The 19,034-nt window shown below is 35.8% G+C and overlaps 1 long non-coding RNA gene across 1 annotated transcript in view; it reads right to left on the bottom strand.

Annotated features, from left to right (window-relative positions):
- Positions 1-14,801: 14,801 nt before the first annotated feature.
- The window catches only part of LOC139697723 (uncharacterized), a 30,124-nt gene continuing 25,891 nt past the window's right edge, over positions 14,802-19,034 (bottom strand). Inside the window, exon 2 of the long non-coding RNA XR_011702813.1 lies at positions 14,802-15,056. This is a non-coding gene — a long non-coding RNA (uncharacterized lncRNA). The remainder of the gene's footprint in view (positions 15,057-19,034) is intronic.

The raw sequence follows: 19,034 nt of genomic DNA, 5'->3' as shown, positions 1-19,034 counted from the left end.
GTGATGATCCTGAGAACAACTTTAGCTGCTTGGGAAATCAAACTTATTGTTCTGTAGTCCTCACATAATGTAGCCTTTACCTTTTTCGGAATAGGGACTAACACTGACCACACAAAGTCTTCCGGCCAGATTTCCTCCTCATAGTATTACTACTTATAACTTCGTATTATTTTGTATTAACGATGATGTTTACAATTCGCTTTTCTTCTATTTGATAATCACATCTGAAAGAGAAGCTGAGTATGGACTCTACAAGGGCAAATGTGTAAAGTCAATAACCCAGATCTAAATACTGTGGATTTACCGTAATATGCTTACGAAGCTGATAGTTTACTAGTAAAATTCTTCAATTTGTTGCCTGATTATAAAACAGCATCCTAGTATGTCTTCCGCAAGACAGTCCGTGAATGGCTTATCTCCGAACCACTATACTCCATGGAAAAGTATTGTGAGCTTGAATCCGCTAAAATAAATGTTTAATCTCTATATTTATATTTATGTCATACTTCTTTTGTTATTTTCTACTTCATGATACCTGTCATACTGCATACTATTCAACTGATGATGGCTTTAATAATAATAATAAGGTAAGGGTATACCTTGATATTTTTCAGAAAAGCCATGAAAAAAATAAATTACAGTGGCAGCGAAATAGATTGGTTTGAACTCCTAATTGCGCAAATCTCCACTGGAAGTGCTAGCGTTATAAAAAGTTGAATGAAGAATGTACATTTCCCCTCACGATATGATCGATCATGTTTTCTCACGAACTTACCAGCCAGCTTAGCGTCCATGGAAACACACTTGAGATTCGTGTTTATGGAGCGACCACGAGACGACGCCATCCGACGCGAAGGACAATGCGTGGAAATACGCCACGTGCCGGGCGAGGCCGCCCCTTGAAACCAATGGTGCGATGCAAACGAAAGCCCCGAAAGGCAGAGGAAGAGCGGGGAGAGGAGTGGGCGAGTTTGCGTCAGCGCCGCTCCCAGCCCTGTCCGGATATTTTGTTTCGAGAGAGGACTAATCGAAAGTAAGCACAATCTTGAAAAAATAATAGCAGTCCGAGGGGAGCGAGGCGAATAATTCTCCTGCCGTACTGGGAGGAGGTTTGGGAGTGGGATTGCCAACTTAGAAAGCTAACCGTGGGTGATGTATCCGGGCCATGAGCACACTATGGCGGGATGTCTACCTAAGAGTAGAATTACCGCTTGAGATAAATGTGAAACTGTTATCCTTTGGAGATCGGATGAGCAGAGTGGATACTCAACTCCGAGGCTTATCACGTCGAGGTCCCGGGTGCTTTTTCAGCGCAGTAAGATCACCTATTAAGGAGCATTCCGGCAACACTTCTAGGGTCATCAACCCGTTCATCAAGCGCGAAGTTAAGCAGTATTCTCTTTGAAGTATTTCGTTAACAGTACGTACTACTATCATATTCTCCTGCCGCTCTACGGCCACTTTAACCCATATAAAGTGACTGACTTACCCACCTATACATAATGGAATAAAAGCAAGCAGACAGGTGTCGGTCGCCATCTGCATTACCTGCAGTTACTACTCTTAATACGAGGGTCATCCGGAAAGTAGTACCCGTTCGTGAAATAAAGACACAAAAGTAAATATTAACAAACATAAAAAATTTTATTTGAAAGAGGATACTCGTACTCGTACTTAAGATTACTGATAAAATATCTCAAAATTTTGGATATGTTTACGCTAAAACTGTATCAATACTGATTTTTTGCGAATTATCAAGAATTCTACCATCAGAATCCTGAAAATTGCTATTTGGAATTTAATGATAGCATGCATTGTCTTTTCGTGTATTTCTAATCGAAAAAAGGTGAGAGTTAATTATATTTTTATGATACCAACGAAATACGTTTAGAATAATAAAACTTTGTTAATCTATCTTTGAGCTTTACTGCTAATAATACTGCGGAGTAAACAAAGATGCATGCTTTTCCTAACCCAGTTGTCATATTTTTTTAATAAAGGAATTATACCTATTCTCTTAAATGCATTACAATCGAATTTGAATTAAAAACTTTAAAAATGTAATGATTTCATAATTCATATTTTTATTCATGTTGAGGCATGGTTAATCCTGCCTAAATCCTGCCCTACCCTAATAAATTAGTGCCTGCTGGTCCTGACACTAAATTGAATCCGTTCTCCATGTCGAAGTTTTATTGTCAAAGCAACGTACAATTTTGAAGCTGAAATTACTGCCAGTTCATGAGCTCTGGGCAATTATAGGTTGTAGTGTGAACCTCTAATACCCATGTCGATTGTATTTTATATAAACAGGGTGCGGCAGCGTAACTTGTTAATTAGAATTTAACTCACCAAATTATGCTGCCGCAACCTGTACCACCAAATAAATGCTAGGCTTTCATAAATTGAGTTTAAAAAATTATTCGGAGAATTCTCCATTATAGATTGATGCAAACAGGGAACGGGGAGAATGTTTTTGTTAATGTGTTATTTTTTTCTGAGTGAACTAGCAACTGCGTTCAGTTATTATATATCTGCTTCTCTTTCATGAACGAATGAAAATCTTGTTATAAAGTATCCGACAATTTCACGGTACTTTAATTCTGACTCGTTTTAATTGATTTCGGAATACTATGGTGAGTTTATTTCATATTGTCATTGACATTATTTTTTGCACGATAAATGAAAGCTTTACTGTCCTTACATTTTCTGCGATAATATCAACTTCAATTGAGGCAATTTATGATTTCATGGACATTCTAGTTAAGGTTTTCGACGATACCCAAAAGCTATTTGTCACGGACGAATAACGTCATGAATAATTAAAACATCAACAACTATCACCATATCGTCATTAATGAATAAAATTTTCTCTCCCGGACAAAATGCTGTTTGTATTGCATTTTTTTCTCTCCCGAGTTCTTCATATCTCCCACGCCTTTTCCATGTCATCCAAAATCGCTATTCTCTTCCTACCCTTCCCAACTTAAAACCATCATTATCCCTTGCATCACAGCCTCCAGTATATCGTTACCTTACAATATCTTTCTGCCTTCTTCCAATTTTACTCAACAGTTTTTTTGTAAATACAGTTGAAACTTCGTCCTTATTCTTCCTCTCTCCACAACTTAGCCTTTGTCGTTTTTCTCCATATATAACCATGTGTTTTTCTCTGTAACTACATCGCAAGAGTCGTTTTTTTAATTACATATTGCCCTGCATGCCACCGCTAGGGTGCTCGGCATGAAGTGATTATACTCCAGACTACTTTTGACACAAAATACTTTCCCCACGTACTGCGGTCTTATCGTTCGTGGGAAAATGCATCTTAAACCTATCCACTTAATCTCTATAATCTTTATTTCATTATCTCTCCTACAATATTACGATGGGGTTAATAATATATTTTCAACATCATCGCTAAATATACAGCCTCCAATTGGTACAAAAGATTTAATCTGTAATGTAATCTTCGCTCCGTGAGTGATTTCCAAACTAGCTCCTCTAATAATTTGGATACGCTCTTCAGTTTGCCATAACAACATTTAATGTACACTCAAAATCGATCCTTAAGGATTTAATTTCAAAAACATACGACGTACATTGTTTCACTCATAAGTTCAAATATTTTTTTTTATTATCCATTTAAAATATATTAAATACGAAAACCCATTTACCGAATAAAAAGTTCATTCTTTATCGCGCAATATGGCTCATTTCATCTCCATCTTAAATTAACAATATTTCCAAAAATAACAATATTTCTAACCAAGCGTCAGGTTTAAGTTTTCCAGTCAGCAAAGGAGTTACAAACATTTCCGAGCGCATTGCGATAGGTATGGGATGAGAATAAATGTATTAAAAACAAATGTCATGAGATTTTCGAGAAAGATAAAGGCTGAGTAAAATATTAAAATAGGAACTCATAAACTAGAGCAGGTGGAACAATTGAACACTCTTGGAAGTGTTCTGGACTAATATGTTTAAAGTGGTAAGGACGTTAGAAGAAGAATTTCGTCAGATAAAGAGCCTTTCACAGGGAGGATGGAATTGATTTCAGGGACGTTGAGTAACGATGTTAGGTAAGAAAACTCAAAATTTTAATATGGGACTTGGTTTTCTAAGGGCGCGGAAGCATTGTCATGGAAGCAAGACGATAGACGTTGGAAGCTATGGAAATGTCGGTGTGAAGAATGATGGTAAACGTTAAATGAACAGAGAGGAAAACAAGCGAGGAAGTGCTAGACATGTTAGGAGGAGAGTGGATCCTTGGGAGCAATACCGTAAAAAGGAGGCAGGAAATATGGATTCAGAGCACTTTGATTGGCGATGGCATGTTTAAGAAAATAATAAGAGGGGAGAACTTAAGGTAAGCGAGAAAGAGGAAGCAATGGGATAGGTATTATGGATGGAATGAAGGGAAGAAGAAAGTATGCGAAATTGAAAAGAGACTTACTGGAGTGTCGGATTTCAGTTTGTGTTTTTTGTTAAGAGAGGCAAGTAAATGTATTGTTGTACAATTTTATACGCTGTTTCCATCCAAAATCTACTTTAACCGGTAGAATACCAATATTAATAATATAATGTGTAGGAATCATGAATGGTGTAGCCCAAAATTATATCAGATCCATATTCTTTTTTTTCCTTTAGCCCCAAATACGGAATGGAAATCTTAGTTTTTTGGATCGAGTTACCACTCCCGACTCCTTTTTTAAATGGAATATTTTACATTAATACAATTTTAAATCTACATTTTATAAAATAGTATTATCCATTCATCTTCCCACTTAAACATTTCCTCTTGAATAGGCAAAAAATAAAAGTGGCAGGTGGCTTCAATTTGAAATCAATGTTTTATTTATTCTAATATACACAATTATTTTTTCCCACTGGTTTTCTCTTTAACAGGCGGCGAGCGCTTCGATGGACGATTCACTTATTATGCACTATTCTATTTACCCTAAAATATTACACGTGCTGTATCGTCCGTGCCTTATCATATAGTATTTGGTCAGATATGCATGCTGAGAAATTATAAATGGCATGAAAATCCAAAATAAAAATGTACAGCGAAATGTGTCCCATGTAGCTGAATTCTCCCGTTCTCGATGATAAATTCGGCTATCCGGGTGTAAACATCCTTCTCCTCCTACAAGGAAAACCTATCGTAAGAGAATTTGATTTTTATACAAAAGTTTTACTCGATGGTTTCACAATAATCCCCATTAAGTCTCAAGATGCCGCCAGTCACTCTTCTAATACCACCAACTTAATTTATGAGGTGTCTAAGGATCATTTTCGAAAGTCTGTCCCTACAGTCCTAACACTATAATGTTTTAGCATTAGTTTGGAACGGCAATATACCGCCACGTTTAACGTTGCCCAACTTCCCCCGAGCGAAAAAAGAGCTCCAGTCGAACTCACCGATGATTATGTGCAAATAATATTTCGATCGATTGTATTTTTTCTTATAATTAACAACTACGTCCCAATTAAGTCTTCTGCTACGTTTGCAGTTCCTGCTTCATTATTGCCAAAAATAAGGGTGGCGTTCGTTTATATTTCATAATTAATTATTATAAATTATATTAGCTCATTAAAAATAGATGTTTTATTGTCGATATCGCAAAACCAGCTGTAAATTCCTCTGTAGTCATCTAGGTGTGCAACGTGAACACAGGTGTATTGTATCCTATCACATTATTCTTATATGCAAGTTGTTCTTTCAATAAGTCCTTGGAAAAAATAGGAAAACAAATTATTGTGAGTGGATTTTTTTATATTTTTTAAAATAATCTCTTTTTAGCTCGATATACTCCCAGTGTTTCTCCAACTTTTTAAGCCGCCCAAAATGAAGGATTTTGGAAGGTCCTCAAAATAGGTGTCTTTGTTGCGACTGGTTTGCCGTGAGTCGTTTATCATCGAGCTATTTTTACAAGTTTGGAATTAAAAAAGTCACCATGGGCCAGATCTCGTATGAACTTTAGTTCCATAATTTTCGCCATCGGAACTGCGCAGGCGTGCAGGAAAAGAATTTTTCCTCGCCAAATGAGGAAACATTTTTTCTTGTTTTTTTGACCCAACCGCTGCGTTAACGACGCATAATTCTATTCATTTGCCGTTTTTCCTCTTTTCAATTAATCTATTAAGTAGATGCTCCCGCTTGCATCCCAAAAAACCGCGCCATTTCACCGAATTCGCCTTCTTCGGAGCTACATCGCCTTTAAAACCCATTTCGACTGTTCTTTTCTCTATGCATTCTAGTAGCGTATCCATTTTATCCACAGTTATTCACGTATCGACACAGAAACACTTCAAGATTACGGCGGAAAAGCGCCAAACCAGACTGTGAATCGACCACACGATCGCGTCCATACTCTACTAAGAGCAAACGCGGTACTCATTTTGCCGGTGTTTTTCCACACCCAATTATTCCCGCAAAATTGAAAACATTTTACCTAGTGATATGTTTGTGGTCTCAACTATTTCGCAACTATGATTCGTAAATCGCTCCAAACCATATCATGGATTTTATCAATACTTTCGGAGGAAGCCACTTTCATTGGCCGTCCCGAACGATGTTTATCATTTGTGGATGTAGGTACACATTTAAACTCATTCACCCTGTTGTGAACAGTCACAAACATATAGGCAGATGTTCCATGAACTTACTCCAAGGAGCCTTAGATCTTTTACAGCGTTAAACCTTTCAAATAGAAGTGTTTAATCACCACACGAGACTATTTTTTTCTCTTTCTCGAAATAAACAGAAGTTTGTTCTTCAACTCACTATGAAAATGAAACCATGAGATGGCTGTAGCTGAAATTTTATCAGTCTATTGAGTTATTAGACTTACTTAAAGCAAACCTTGTCCGATACTACGATCTCTTTGATTTTCTAAGGAATCATTGAAGGGCTCACGCACCTTCAAAGTATTCGAAATTGTCTGTACAGAGAAGAATACGAAATTCCACTAGGGTTTTCTGGCTTCGCCAAATTTATTTGCAGTAGTTATGGGTTCACAATAACTAGGAAATCTATGCACTTTATACAGTTACGAATTACTTACACAGTGTTATACTGTCCTACAAGAGTGAAATTCATCACTGACATGCACGAAATTTTGAAATAATATTAGGAGTATTAAATATACCCTCAGGTAATGATCACCACTATTCGCATTTTAAATGTTAATTTGTAACCGTAAACAGCACCTCTCAGTGTGCATAAAATATAATTTATACGATAAAGAAAGTTTTCTATCTTAGGTTTGGTGGCATGTGGGCACATATCAATGTCTGCCTATCCTCACTAATTTTGACTCCTTTGTTTCGAAATTAGGAATGTGAACGAGGAATAATCCGTTCTCGCTACGTGTCACTAGGACGTTATTCCCTCGGTAGCGTGTCGGCAATGCGCACAACCGAGAAAGTTGGTTTCATGGAAGCAATAGATCGTATTTGACTTCGAACCTTAACCCCATATATCGTATACTTAAAACAATTGATTGTGTAACTATCGTCGATAGTATTTGTCGACCGCAATAAAAAATAATTTCAATTGTTATTCATCAATCAGAAATATTTGTAAAGTGATCAGAACACATTTTCCCACAAAATCTCACAGAATATCAGGGTATCAATAATGTTCTGAGAAAAATTTATTAGTCAAAGCGATAGCAATAGTAAATATATCAACATTTTCCAAAGTCGGTCATCCTTTGCAAAATCTTAGGCAAGTCCCTGTATTACCCACCAAAATTAAAATGAAAATATATAATTTTCATACATTATTCATAAAGCATTTTCAGAGTAAAATCCACCTAGTGTGTATCCTTTTGCAATGGTGCTCTTCTTCTCAGTATATATCAAAGTCATTCTGTCATCACACTTTCTCCCAAGTATGTTAAAAATCAATGGTCAACACCAGACAAACTCCTTTATCATTTACTGTTTAATATTCGTATTTCACTGGAAAGATAAATATTTCAAAATAGTATTCAGCCATTATTCATTTTTCATGATAGAGAAATTAAAATCGCTTTAAGTCACAGGTATAATATGCCAATAAATGACAAAAAGACAGGTTCTCACAGCTGTAAACAAAATTCTACATGCATTCAAATTTTTAATGGAGAAACTAGCTAATGTGCAAAAAGTGGCTTGCTAAGAAATAAAATAACACCCAATGCAATTAGGACAATGGAAATTCTACCGACAGAATTAATCTAACAAAAACATCTTTTTAGCATAAATAAATTTTTAACATATGATAGTATTAATTTATACCTATGAAAAAGTCTCTTAAAGACTTTTGTGTGGCGTATTGTGTTGTATGGCCATCAATGTGAATTCTAAGAACACCTCTGTACAGTGTAGAATGCTGCAAATCTTCAAGTCATGATGATGGTAAATGTTACTGAGAGTTAAATGTGTACATAAGTATGGAGGCCCTACAAAAATTAGAAGAATAACCAGCATTCTGGAAACATTTCAACGAAAAAGGGTCAATTAATAGAATGCAGCACGGGAGCCTCCGAAGGACCATAGTAGAAGGAGAAATTAAAGTCAAAAATTGCATGAGACCAAGAAAAGCAGAATGGAAAAAAATAGCAATCAGAAAAAGGAGCGATATGAAACAGATCATGAAAGATGTTGAGATTAAATTATATATGAGAGTGTTGCTCATTAGTGGAGATGGAGAGACAAACTGAAGATATGACTGAAATCAACGTAATAATGTCTACTATTCCATGCTCTGGAATTGGGCACGAGACCCTTCAATGAGTTACCAAATTCTCCACCCACTAAAGCACCATACCGTAATCATCATGCTCATTTTCATTAAAAACCAAACTCAACAATAACTGAGACTAAATACTAAAATTTTAAAACTAGGAGAGGCAAACTAAAAACTAACCAGCCACTTCATTATTTAAAGATTATTTAATTATTCGTCACAGACAAACTGTGTTGTGATTTAAATAAGTAATGCCATTCGCAGATAACCTCAGATACCAAAGAAGAATGCACATTTGAAACGAGAAAATAGTATAAATCAGATAGATGAAATACATTTAATAGATTAACTCGACATTTTCAAAAACTGAACTGATGCATAAAATCAAAGCAACCGTCCACCTTTCAAGAGGTCAATGACCTTGACATAAAGGAGGAACTTTCAGTTCTGTGTTCCCTAGGACTGTAATAGCTGGAGAAATTATTGCTAATCCTGAAGTAGGTACAAATGAGATATTTCACATAGTAACTATTTCATCTTAGTAAAGCAGCTGCAAAAAGGGTCTAGTATCTCATATTGATTAGGTAATCGTGTGTAAAAGCTTTCATTAGGAACAATAGACGGAGTTCATGAAAGAGCACAACAGAAAATGAAGGAAGATGTATGTGGGATCTGTAGAATAAAAAGAGAATTGGTCCAAGGTTAGTATAAAAATGGAAGGAAATATTTTTGTACAAAGTATATTAAAGAATTTTGGCCATGATACATAGTTTCTTAGTGTCAATTCTACCTAAATTAAATTCTAATTTTTTTTAATGAGGCACATTTTTACAGACAGTGGAACAAAATATTTGATGCCTTGACAATAATGAGAGCATTAGGAGAAATTAATATAAAACATTTTCAGTATTACTTATTTTTCCTCATTGCCTTTTGATAAATGCTCAAAATAATGGAATGAATAACATATATCAAAGTATTGCAGATTATAGGAGTAGGAAAAATTGACAGCTGGCTTATTTGAAACATTCACAGTATTCAATTGTGCGAGAAAAGGTATCAACTGGAGAATCCATAAAGGTTATGATAGCCAAGAAAAGAAATTTTTTTAAAAAATAATCTCATGTGCTTTTAACTTTTTTATTATACAAAAGTAGGTAATTCATCGAAGGGAAAGGTGTCGAAATAAAAATTGGTTTGGAGCTACCAAGGAATTAACTTGATTTGTCTTAATTGAGTGTATCACAGAATCAGTGGGTGAGATGTGGAATAAAAAGGATAAATTTAATCTAATCTTAAAAAATAGGAAGGTCACTTCAAAGTAGGAGGGAATTCATTAGATCAAGCACAACAGTTAAATTATTGCATAAGAGTTTTGAAAGAAAATGGACATATCTTAGAGAATATTAGAATAGAAATCATTATTCGTCAAATTAAACATTTACAAAGGGTATTGATATATACAGACAGAGTATAAAGATATATATAGAATGAAGTAGTTAAGACCTGGAGCACAAAGACAGTATATATGTTTCTAAAGTCTTCCTTTGAGAAAAACTAATACATGTAAAATAGAGACTTTTCAATTGAAGGTGTGGAGAGGAATGGAAAAAATAAGTTGAATAGGAAGGAAGGCAGCCAATGAAGTATTACATATGGCAGGGGAAGAGAAAAAGTTGTTAGGCAAATTTTGAAGAAAATACTCATAGATGTATTTTGTTGGTATTAGGTTTCAGATTTGGTTTGTCATCATGACATATATAAAAAATCCCATTTAAGTTTCATGAACAATTTAGGGCAAATAGATTAGGTATGTAAGTTTTGGATGGTCTCTAACCCTTTCTTGCATACATCTTCATAAAATTACTCCTGGCCACTTTATCCAGCTAATCACTTATTTTCCCAACATCATTATCTTCTTCAGGTGTAGAAACAGAGATTGGGTGGTTTAAATAGTAGTTATTAGTGTATTAATTAGGTACCTATTCTACGAGCTAGGCATTGGTTATGGATGAATTTTAAAATTTTTACAAAGCATCATGGGCTTCTCTAGGAACTCCATGCAATGGGAGCACCCGTTGCTCAATAATATTTCCTTCTTTAATCCTTTTTAGTTTTTTCCAACCTCCATCTATTTTTCAAAATGGCCGTTCTATTCCTTTCTCTTCCTGTCTTCTCCAACATAATCCTTTTTATCAATCAACAACCTTCAACATCGAATTGCCAACCTCATGATGTCTCCTTCATTGCAATTACAACATTATTATTTATAAAATGTTATTTAAGATCTTTTATTCACACTATAATGGCAAACCAAACCTGAAACCTTCAAATACGGTCCAGTCCATACTACTCTTCATCCCTGGGTCTTGTGGACATGAAAACAAAATATCACACTATTCCCTTCCTAACAGATAATATAGCATAGTCAAACATTTTGTTTCATTACAATTATGATTTGTCTTTTATCATCAGTCATATTGTGCATCCCTCCTCCACATATTTCTCTTTGCTCCTATGTGTATTAAATAAGTCTTAAATGTTTAATATTTTCCAAAACTCCATATACCATTCCAAATATAAGTTTATCATCTTAATACCCCACCATCAGCTTCCTATTATTTCTGTTTTTCAATTCCATTGACATCATATTTTTATCTTTTGGTTTTCATTGCTCAGAAAATATTTTCTTTAGTTTTTGATTTTTTCATACAATAGCCTAGCATCTCTCTTAGGCCTACTTCTTACAGTCTCTGTAAATCTCCTCATCACATTTTTACATTTTTTTATTTTCCATGTCATCAAAATCATGGATTCATATATGACATTTTCACCAAGAAGACTCAAGTAAAACCAAACACTACAATACCCCAAGCCCACTTCCACTGTTAAAAGCTAAACTATAGCATTAAACAAGCTTGTATTCCTTCTAAAGTTATCTACATTGATCGAGAGCACACCATCCCCCAAGTAATCTACCAATAGGAGATGCCACAGCACATTTCTTCCATACTTGTCTATATTCAATGTGCCCAATACATATTCTTGATTACCATATGGAATGAGTGGGTTATGAAAAAAGTGGATTGGGTGCACTAGTTATTGGCAAGCATGAAATAGTTGTGTTGCACTGATTTCCTTGGGTTAAGTGAATGGATGAGAGAGAAGCACAGAGCATTTAGCTATAACTACTGATCATAATAAGGTTAAATGTTTTGAGGCGAAGGAATGAACTGATAAAATATGAAGTTGTGAATGTAGTTGAAGAGATTCTTAAGTTAAAAATTCTTAAAAGTATCAGGAAGAGAAGAGTATGCTTGAAACACTGTGAATGTGATGCAAATGAAAGAGACAGTCAAGGATAGGTCATTATGGAAGTTAGTAGCAAGAGATGGTAAGTTTCCTTCCATGACCTAATGCCACACTTTTCTTCCTAAATTTTCAATACCTTTAGTTTACACATGCAATGCATTCAAAATAATTACATGGACAGTGGCTGAAGGAATATGGAAAATTTAGGAAGATTTGTCAGTATATGACTAAAGTAATGATCCTGAATGCTGGTTTCATAGGTGAAGGTGGAGCTCACGTCATACTAATTGTAAGCCCTTTGAAATGTGAAAAGCATGTGAAATACAAACATCAAGTAGAGGAACCATTTTCTTCCAGAGAAAAAATCAGAGCCTTGGTGAAACTGAGGGTGTTCAAAGTCAACAGAAATTGAACCTTGACCATCTGGCCGACTGCCAATCACTATGCCTATTGATATACCAAGCCCCTATGTAGATTTTTACAATGAAAAAAGAGTCTGCATGAAATAATTATATATGTATCATATGAAGAGGCTGTGCATATAGATAATTATCTTCAAAAAGTTTTATGCTCATTCATTATGTTAAAAGTCCTGAAATGTCTTTCTTTGGATCTCTACTCATTATGCAAATTATTTCATGAGGTTAGATTAAATGGCCTATTATGAATGCATTTTGAAAACTGCAAATAATATACACCCATTTCATAAATTACCATTTTATAACCCTAATTTCCACATGAAATCTGCAACTTGGCCGATTGCTCAACTTATACTCTTCCTATTAACCCTTTTTTGGTAGGATTTTCTATTGATGGAAGCACATTTCTGGAAATACAGAATCTTGCACGAAATCATCTCATCAGAGTTAACATGTTCGGAACCCCAAATGGAGAATAATAGTTAGGTATTTACAATTTTCAAATAGCTGCCATTGAATCTACCAAATGAGTCTTTCCAAATTTTAATGCCATTACTTTTTCTCGACCAAATAACTCTTGATGTATTACTGCATTCTGTTATCACGAAAAAAATCCCTCAATGTCTGAAGAAATATTCTCTGACCTCCCTGTAATTATTGTTTTCATCAATTGTCTGCTGCTCATACAAATCTTAATTGTAATGACAATGATATTTTTTAACAATATTTAAACTTAACTGGGAGCATTTGTGTTCATTCATGGTTTTAAAAATTCATTTTTTTATTCTCTTCTGCCATGAAGAATGCTAGTTAAGAATTGTTAACTGTCAACTATTAACCCCATGATAAATAATTCAGAAAAATTGCATGGAACGAATTTGAAGTTATATTAAAGCACAGTCCATATCTTTATACAAATTTTCCTCTACATTCTTTCCTCAACTCGAGAATGGGCCTATTACTAATTGTTGATTTTAAAATCCTTCACTAGAATATCTACTGAAAGTGAAGGCAAACAAAAATTAAGTGGATATTCAATTCAATTCAATTTATTCCTCCACCATAAGCATAGAATTATGCATGGCTTTGTCAATACATGTTTTACACTTCATATCAATAAAAGACGTTATGCAAAATATCAAAACAATATGAAAAATACAGATACATACAATTTACAATTTTCTTGGGATTAACACATTCCAATTATACATTTTAAATGGTATACATTAGAAAATCATCTACACTATAGAATAATTTACATGAAAGTAGTTTTTTCACGGCACACTTGAATTTAAAGTAACTTTTGATATTTTTAATATAAGCAGGCAATTTATTGTACATAAGTATTCCCTGATGATCTATCCCTTTAATCGTTTTATTTACTCTGTGCTGACTTACATGGAATGCATTTTGGCTTCTCGTATTATGACTATGAAGGTCACAATTTTTAATAAACATGTCTTGATTTTTGTTAATAAGAGACACTGTTTCAAGAATGTACATACAAGGAAGAGGTAAGATTTCTAGTTTTTCAAAAATAGGTTTACTGGGAGCTCTATTATTAGAATTAGTTATTATGCGAATAATCTTTTTTTGCATTTTAAATAATTTTGGAAGGAAGATAGAGGAGCCCCAAAAGGGAATACCATAACCATATAATAGGGATAACAAATTCCCTAATTTTAAATCATCTGAACATCAAAATATCACTGTTTTTTTATCTTAAAACACAATATGATAATTAATGACACTTTTATCGGCATAAATGCTGTATTTTGAAGCCATTTGGTGCCAGTTACAAGATGGATAATGGAACTATGAGAAATATTAGGCCTATCCTTTCCATGGTTGATGTTACACGATGGTTTTTAGAAAGAAAGGTGGAGGTACTATCTGCTTACAATGACATGGTCAAATCAATACAAAGTAGGGAAAATAATTATTTCCTTCAGTGAAGGAGTGGTGGAGTGATTGAGGGGTCTGTAAAAATGCCTACCACGCCCAGTGACCAGTTTTTGTTCGAGTGATTCCAAGTTTAAAATGCTGTCTATTGGTGCAGCAGGTTCTTCTTTTAACACCCTTTAGTTTTATATAGCAGTTGCCACCTCACTTTACCTCATTCTGTGATAGTTTCCCTGTCATTATTAAGTGTTCACTATGAGGGAAGAATTAAGGTAATTTCCTCGATTTTGTGCAACTAAGCGCTATTTTTGTGAATTTTTCTGCCTCAATTGTTAAAGCAGTAAATAATGTGAACCTTAAATACCTATTATGTTGTTCAGATTCAATTTTTAGATTTTGTACTCATAAGGATGAATGAGTGAAAAAATTAACCATCAAAAGATCATTATTAACAATTTCATGTTTACATTATAAATCAGGATTGAATAATTAACATTTACTTCGAAGGTATATAAGTAGGCGCATCACACTGGCCTACTGTGGTGTAGGATCACCTCCTCCTTGTCTTCACATGGAAACCAGCTTCTCCTAAGCTCCCTTTCCTCCCATCTATGCATTGATTGTTGTCTCTCCCATCCAAATAATTTTTGTTTCACCAGTTGTCTGAGATAGAATATACTCGCCTGTGAAGTAAACCACAGTGTCATCCAGGTTATTTTGAAGAGATTGTGCCTTGCCTTGTAGTACATTATATATAGTTTCCTCATCTCACACTATCAATTACAATGTGTCATACACAAGCCACCAATAAAGCCTTTTGATGAATGAACAATTATATATCACTTAAAATCTGAAAGGGAGCGAATAAATTAAACTACATTGGCTTATTTACTTCTTACGAAAAACTCTTGGATGGAAACAGTTTTTTCATGAAGAAGATTTTAAAGCATTTTAAGGTGCACTGATATGTAAGGTGACATTGTGTAATGCAATTATCAGAGCTGCGATAGATTAAAATGCAGTCGAAGACAAAACACCTTACCTTCTCTTATGGCTTAACACAGCAATTTGATTAAATTATTAGCCATTCAGTACTTAACTGAACTTGGCCCACGACGAGCTAGCCCACGGCTATTCACCGGCCGTTGGAGATGTGGATTTTTCAGCCATACCAACGTAAATATTTTTGCACGACGTAACTAAGTAAATCCCCTAAACCATTGCAATAATCCGACTACAACGGACACACTAAACCCAATGATACTCCCTGTAACCACTTGCAATTGTAAGACCAGGATGAATTATGTAGTAAACGATATAGGGCCCTAGAATGAACTCTACACTGAAGTTAGCCCAAGCGGGAAGTCGTCTTTCATATCAAAAACTATGAGGTCCTAACGAGAACGTTTTCGACAATATCTGCTGAACTACAGAAGTACTTTTCTTGAAAATCACCAGAAACACTCGGCAATCCCTGCTCTATCACGGCATAGGCATAAAAACCACATCCATAGGCTAATGTAGCATCCAGGGCCCAGTGCAGTCCAAAGGGTCGCCCTTTCATACCAAAAATAAGAAATTACTTAACAATATCTACTAAACTAGAACATTTTTTTCTCTAAATTTCACAATACACCATAGGCTACACATGTACTTTCGGCAGTCTTTCGCTTACCCCATGCTCCTGGCCTAGTTTAGTAACCAGGGCCCAATTACCTCACCTCAGTCGTCATCTCACACGAAAAAACACAAAGTACATCACAATATCTCCTAAACTAGAACATTTTTTTCTCTAATTTTTACCATACACCCTGAGCTACACATGTACTTCAAGCAGTCTTTCGCTTACCCCATGCTCCTGGCCTAGTTTAGTAACCAGGGCCATATAACCTCACCTCAGTCGTCATCTCACACGAAAAAACACAAAGTACTTCACAATATCTCCTAAACTAGAACATTTTTTTCTCTAATTTTCACCATACACCCTGAGCTACACATGTACTTCAAGCAGTCTTTCGCTTACCCCATGCTCCTGGCCTAGTTTAGTAACCAGGGCCCAATTATCTCACCTCAGTCGTCATCTCACACGAAAAAACACAAAGTACTTCACAATATCTCCTAAACTAGAACATTTTTTTCTCTAATTTTCACCATACACCCTGAGCTACACATGTACTTCAAGCAGTCTTTCGCTTACCCCATGCTCCTGGCCTAGTTTAGTAACCAGGGCCCAATTATCTCACCTCGATCGTCATCTCACACGAAAAAACACAAAGTACTTCACAATATCTCCTAAACTAGAACATTTTTTTCTCTAATTTTCACAATACACCCTAGGCTATACATGTACTTTCAGCAGTCTTTCGCTTACCCCATGCTCCTGGCCTAGTTTAGTAGCCAGGGCCGATTAAAAGTGACTACGGCACGACACTGAACTTGGCCCACGGCAAAGGGTTATCTCAGCTGATTTTCTAAGAATTTCAAAATATCTCCTAAACTGGAACATTTTTTTCTCTAATTTTCACAATACACCATAGGCTACACATGTACTTTCAGCAGTATTTCGCTTACCCCATGCTCCTGGCCTAGTTTAGTAACCAGGGCCCAATTACCTCACCTCAGTCGTCATCTCACACGAAAAAACACAAAGTACTTCACAATATCTCCTAAACTAGAACATTTTTTTCTCTAATTTTCACCATACACCCTGAGCTACAAATGTACTTCAAGCAGTCTTTCGCTTACCCCATGCTCCTGGCCTAGTTTAGTAACCAGGGCCCAATTATCTCACCTCAGTCGTCATCTCACACGAAAAAACACAAAGTACTTCACAATATCTCCTAAACTAGAACATTTTTTTCTCTAATTTTCACCATACACCCTGAGCTACACATGTACTTCAAGCAGTCTTTCGCTTACCCCATGCTCCTGGCCTAGTTTAGTAACCAGGGCCCAATTATCTCACCTCGATCGTCATCTCACACGAAAAAACACAAAGTACTTCACAATATCTCCTAAACTAGAACATTTTTTTCTCTAATTTTCACAATACACATTAGGCTACACATGTACTTCAAGCAGTCTTTCGCTTACCCCATGCTCCTGGCCTAGTTTAGTAGCCAGGGCCGATTAAAAGTGACTACGACACGACACTGAACTTGGCCCACGGCAAAGGGTTATCTCAGCTGATTTTCTAAGAATTTAAAAATATCTCCTTTACTAGAACATTTTTTTCTCTAATTTTCACCATACACCCTAAGCTAAACATGTACTTCAAGCAGTCTTTCGCTTACCCCATGCTCCTGGCCTAGTTTAGTAACCAGGGCCCAATTACCTCACCTCAGTCGTCATCTCACACGAAAAAACACAAAGTACTTCACAATATCTCCTAAACTAGAACATTTTTTTCTCTAATTTTCACCATACACCCTGAGCTACACATGTACTTCAAGCAGTCTTTCGCTTACCCCATGCTCCTGGCCTAGTTTAGTAACCAGGGCCCAATAACCTCACATCGGTCGTCATCTCACACGAGAAAACACAAAGTACTTCACAATATCTCCTAAACTAGAACATTTTTTTCTCTAATTTTCACAATACAGCCTAAGCTATACATGTACATTCATCAGTCTTTCGCTTACCCCATGCTCCTGGCCTAGTTTAGTAGCCAGGGCCGATTAAAAGTGACTACGACACGACACTGAACTTGGCCCACGGCAAAGGGTTATCTCAGCTGATTTTCTAAGAATTTCAAAATATCTCCTAAAATAGAACATTTTTTTCTCTAATTTTCACAATACACCATAGGCTACACATGTACTTTCAGCAGTATTTCGCCTACCCCATGCTCCTGGCCTAGTTTAGTAACCAGGGCCCAATTACCTCACCTCAGTCGTCATCTCACACGAGAAAACACAAAGTACTTCACAATATCTCCTAAACTAGAACATTTTTTTCTCCAAATTTCACAATACACATTAGGCTACACATGTACTTCAAGCAGTCTTTCGCTTACCCCATGCTCCTGGCCTAGTTTAGTAACCAGGGCCCAATAACCTCACATCGGTCGTCATCTCACACGAGAAAACACAAAGTACTTCACAATATCTCCTAAACTAGAACATTTTTTTCTCTAATTTTCACAATACAGCCTAAGCTATACATGTACATTCATCAGTCTTTCGCTTACCCCATGCTCCTGGCCTAGTTTAGTAGCCAGGGCCGATTAAAAGTGACTACGACACGACACTGAACTTGGCCCACGGCAAAGGGTTATCTCAGCTGATTTTCTAAGAATTTCAAAATATCTCCTAAAATAGAACATTTTTTTCTCTAATTTTCACAATACACCATAGGCTACACATGTACTTTCAGCAGTATTTCGCCTACCCCATGCTCCTGGCCTAGTTTAGTAACCAGGGCCCAATTACCTCACCTCAGTCGTCATCTCACACGAGAAAACACAAAGTACTTCACAATATCTCCTAAACTAGAACATTTTTTTCTCCAAATTTCACAATACACATTAGGCTACACATGTACTTCAAGCAGTCTTTCGCTTACCCCATGCTCCTGGCCTAGTTTAGTAACCAGGGCCATATAACCTCACCTCAGTCGTCATCTCACACGAAAAAACACAAAGTACTTCACAATATCTCCTA

The sequence above is a fragment of the Hetaerina americana genome, unplaced genomic scaffold (genome assembly GCF_022747635.1).
Source record: "Hetaerina americana unplaced genomic scaffold, ioHetAmer1.1.p SCAF_8, whole genome shotgun sequence".
In the NCBI taxonomy this organism is placed as follows: domain Eukaryota; kingdom Metazoa; phylum Arthropoda; class Insecta; order Odonata; family Calopterygidae; genus Hetaerina; species Hetaerina americana.
Note: the sequence above shows the minus strand (reverse complement) of the source record. Positions and strands in the feature narration are given on the sequence as shown.